Raw genomic sequence first — 4,940 nt, 5'->3', positions numbered from 1 at the left:
AGCGGGCCATCATGTCTGCATGGACACTGCCTTGTTAGTTCGCAGTCACAAACATTCATATTTACCGATAGCATAAATTTGGCGGATCAGGTGCCTTGTGTCAATCGACTTAATGCGAAGCAGTCGGTGAATTGCTTACTGTGAATATTTTGGTTTTGAGCCAACCGTAAGAAGCACATCGAAGCGGCTTTGTAAATGTAGTAGTTGTGTGCACATCCTGATTTTACAAGCATTTTCTACTATACTGGCACTTAAAGGGAAGGTAATGGTTCGACGAAACGTGAGCGCTCACGGTAAAGCATGAACTTCTGCATTATCGAAACGAAAGAGATGTCATTATCGTGACATATCCTACATTCAAGCTGTGCTTAGTTCCGGAGTACTACTCCAAGTATTCTTCCGGGGTCAGGCATCACCTGAATGTAGCTTGCTGCACAGGGATACAGTTGTGTGTTTACGAGAGACTTAAAAAGGGGAGCCAACACTGTAGCTGCAATCAGCGTTAATCCTACATGACGCCTGCATCATGCATATGTAATATATATTGCTTTGTTACTTAATTACACAGCCAGCCCTGCAGCTATGGCTGCCATTGCGTATAATCATATTGAATTTTTATAATATTAGGCAGCCAGCCCTGCAGCTACGGTTGCCATTTACACATAACGGCTCCAAAAACTTTTTTTCCAAAAGCCTTTTCAATACTTGGCGTGGATCTTAGGTAGAATATCTGACTGCCACGCAGAATCTTTCGTTTTGATTCCTCCTCGACTCTTGACTGCTACGCTTTGCAGTGATGTGGTCAACGCAATGGTGCCGGTTTTTCTTACTAGCATTTATATCACCATGGTTATTTTTCGCCAATCCTAGGCAGATATAAACTATCATTCACTCGTGGAACATGTACCTGCCCAGGCTGTCCGAGGTATAAGGGTTACTGCCACACGGGTGTGGAGGAAAGGATTTGATGTACGCGAAAGAATTTTCTTATTCATGTAATGTGCAGGAAGTCATATGCGACCAACCCCGTTACTCTCTTACACAGTTTTATTGTGATAGCGATCATATGAACACTCTCGGCTATATATTGTTGCTGGCGTCGAAGTCAACGTGGGCGTCGGTTACGCCGTCATTCACTGTATATGTATTCGTATCTCTGTATATGAAAACGCAAGAAAAAAATAACCCTGAAAAAGACTCCGGCACGCTGAATTGAACCTCCACCCTCGGAATTGTGAGCGCTAGGTGTTAGTCACAGAGCCACGAAGGAGCACCTTCTTCAACGCTCAAACGGCAAGCTTATTTATCGATGCTTACCACTGGCGATGGGCATCTCGGGGATTCATTACACGGCATTATACTGAAAAGAAGCACTAGTTCGATGAAAGGAAATAAAAAGCAATGGTTCTGAACAAGTGCGACTCGTGAGCATAGAACACGACAGTCTTCTGACTTCACTTGTTGACCAAGTTGTCATACTTTTTCCTTGCCAGTGTACTCCATACTATACAGCCTGCAAACTTCGAAGTTCAGCAAGTTTCCAGCGCATGCGAATATCTTGCAGACTCATTGCAAGGCACCATGGCCTTCAAAATCGTGAAAGCGCGTCGTGTTTTTCTCCAGCCGTCCAAATCACCATGCTCTCCAGCAAAGCCAAGGAGTATCGCCTCGCGTGCCCGGCTACCGCGAGGGAGTGCATTGATTGAGGGTTCCGGAGGCGGTTGATACCATCTCATACAGCACAGCGTACGAGATTCCAGCGTGCACATAGTTCTTTTCCGCCTATGAGCTAGAATCAACGCCGGGATCTTCTGGATGAACTGAAGAAGAGGTTTTTTTTGCTGTTACTGCTTTTATTTCGGTCCTATTTGCAAAAAAGTATGGTAACTGCTGCATTTTCCTGATAGGTAATTGTAAGGAGGTATGAATTCATATGTGGCAGTATAATGTTTTTTCATTGCTGTCAGTTTTATCTCCACGCTAAGGACTTTAATTTGAGAATTGGATTGGATTGGATAAACTTTTATTTGGTCCTCCAAAACACAGATCACTGTGTTGTGGGCAGCTCCCACGTGGGGACTGAGATGCCAAGCTCCTCAGCCGCCTCGCGGGCTTGGTGGACAGCCCAGAGCTGATCTGCCAAGGATGAGCTGCAGATTGCCGCCTCCCATCTGGCAGAGGTGATGTGCGATAAATGAGCGAATTTGGTGCACTGCCAGAGCATGTGTTCTAATGAAGCTATTTTCCCACAATGTGGACAAAGATTACTTGGGTATAGGTCAGGGTACATGATGTGTAACATTTTCAAAGTAGGGTACATCCGCGTTTGCAAAAGCCTTAATGTAAGTGCTTGGGGCCGGGTTACATTTTTGTGAGGTGGAGGGAAAATCCTTCTAGACAGGTAGAAATGTTTAGTGAGCTCGTTATATGTTGTAAGAATTTCCCGGTTATGCCCTTCACCGCTAGAACGCATCCCCGGGGAAGCGCGGTTGGAGAGTTCTCGCGCCGCCTCGTGTGCTGCTTCGTTGAGATTGGGAGGGGAATCGTTGATTTGTCCAAGGTGAGCTGGGAACCAACTCAGAAGAGGATGTGTTATGTTCTTGCCTTGCAGTATTTTCAGCGTTTGTTCACAGACCGTCCCCTTGGCGAACGCCCGTAGTGCTGCCATGGAATCACTGTAGACCACTTCAATGTATCCATCTTGAGTGCTAAGGCGATGGCCACTTGTTCCGCAATGATTGGGTCTTTCGTCCTGACCGTCGTTAATTTGAGAAATAGTGAGGCATTCTATAATTCCTCATTTCCTCTGGAGATTTCTATGGGGCCAAATTGCACTAAGTATCACCGTTGAGTCGTATTGCTCTCCTATCCTGACTTATAATATTAAGGTGGTCAACCGAAGCGCAGTTAAAAAAAGAGTGAATCGGCACTGCCATGTAATACTGCAGTGTTTCATACAAGGTACTTCAAGCTCTCAACGCGCGTTGTGTACTTGTTGAACAAGCAAAACATTACGATGTTCGTTCTTACATACTCCAACGTATCTACGAAACACCGTAAAGTTCACAGTGCAAATAGGCGACCATAAGTGACCAAAACGTGCCCGTAACCAGCCCCTGGTCATCACAGACCTAGCGACGTTCAGTATGGACATAGTCTAGATGCATGGCGACCGCCTGCACCCTCCTCCCTGTATCCCGCTTCTGCGACTCGTTTGGAGGATTCATTACACGGCGTTACATTGAAAAGCAGTGCTAGTTTGATGAAAGGAAAGAGAAAGCAACACTTTTGATTGAGTGTAACTAGTGAGTATAGATTGTTGATCACTTGTTGATCAGGTTATCATATTTTTTTTTCTTTGCCAGTGCCCTCCATACTATACAGCCAGCAAACTTCGAAGTACAGCAAGTTTCTAGCACATGCGGATTCCTTGTAGAGGCATCGCAAGTATAAGTGCTATATTATGGGTGGCGTAAATATACAGCAAAAAGTTCATTTGATAATTAATACAACCAGGCATTGGCTTTGCCTCTCGTACACCTTGGCCGGACATTCTCAAGTGAGTGCGAAGTTCCATAAAAGCACTAAACATTTTTTTCTCGCCAAATGCAAGCTTGGCCGACAGTGCGGCAGCGTTTTCTGATTGTTTAGCGAACTGGAAGCGCGGGGGTAAACACAGACACAAAGCAAAGAGGAGGCGCACAGCACTCCTCTTTGCTTTGTCTCTGTGTTTACCCCCATGCTCCCAGTTCGCTGAACAATCATATATTACCAACTAGCCCAACTTTTCATCCTATTGCAGCCTTTTATACCATAAAAAGCAGCGCCTCGGTGCGGAAAAAAGAGCGAACTACGCCCACCTCCGCAAACGCGCTCTCTCCGTGCAATTGGGATGGCCGGAGAGTTACCTGCCTCGCGTCCGCGATCTCAGAGGCCATGAAACAACTATCATGTTTTCAGTTATACCAGCGAGTTGGCGCATCGAGCGTACGCCGTCTAAAGCCCCTAGAGTCACCTAGGGAGCCTTCATGTGCGCGCGCCTCCGTGCTTCAGGGTGGTGATAACTTTGATCATAGTTTCTTACAACTGCCTATACCAGCCACCAAACTTGATGGGCCGCCATGTTGGTTCTCAGCGGTCGCTCATTTACAATGGAGGCAGCTTGGGTTTTATGAAGGGTCGTTTATATTGTGAGTGCAGTCACCGACTCTTCTTTATCAATTGGACGTGTCATCATCATTTGTGTGATTTCCTCATGTGTAGATATCAGCATCAGTGTGTGCTAGCTCGAGCTCGTCTCAAATAAAGTTCTTCCTCATAAGTGGTGGACGGTGCTTCTTGATCCCCAAGTCCTCTCGCACGTTACCACTGGAGCTCCGCTCGGGTCGTCGTTTACTACCACCTGCCATGGCAGTGCAACCCATCCTGGCCCATCCAACACCACCAGCTCAGTGCAGCCTCCGCCATCGACCCTGGCCATCCACAGCCACCAAGTGATCCGCCAGTATTCTCGGGTCTCAAAGGGGATGACGTTAAAGAATGGCTACACACCTACGACCTCGGCAGCGAGTTGAACAGGTGGGATACTCTACAGAAGTTGCGTACAGTCCCTTTCTACCTAACTGATGTTGCCAAAACCTGGCTTTGGAACCACATCCAAGATCTTCCCGTCTGGGACAAGTTATCACGGCAGCTCCGTCAGATTTTCGGTTACCCCAGTGTTCGCGTTGAAGCAGCAACGAAGAAGCTTGCTGAATGCATTCAGCTGGCGGGTGAATCATACACCTCGTACATTGAGGATGTTTTTGCCTTGTGCAAACGTGTAAATTCAGCTATGCCTCAAAGTGACCGAATACGCCATATCATTAAAGGCATAAATACCGTTGCATACAACGCCCTTGCGTCGCAAAACCCTACCCCGACTCAAGATGTCATCACCA

Source organism: Rhipicephalus microplus, chromosome 1 (genome assembly GCF_043290135.1).
Source record: "Rhipicephalus microplus isolate Deutch F79 chromosome 1, USDA_Rmic, whole genome shotgun sequence".
In the NCBI taxonomy this organism is placed as follows: domain Eukaryota; kingdom Metazoa; phylum Arthropoda; class Arachnida; order Ixodida; family Ixodidae; genus Rhipicephalus; species Rhipicephalus microplus.
The sequence above is the reverse complement of the archived record's forward strand: the minus strand, read 5'-3'. Positions refer to the sequence as shown.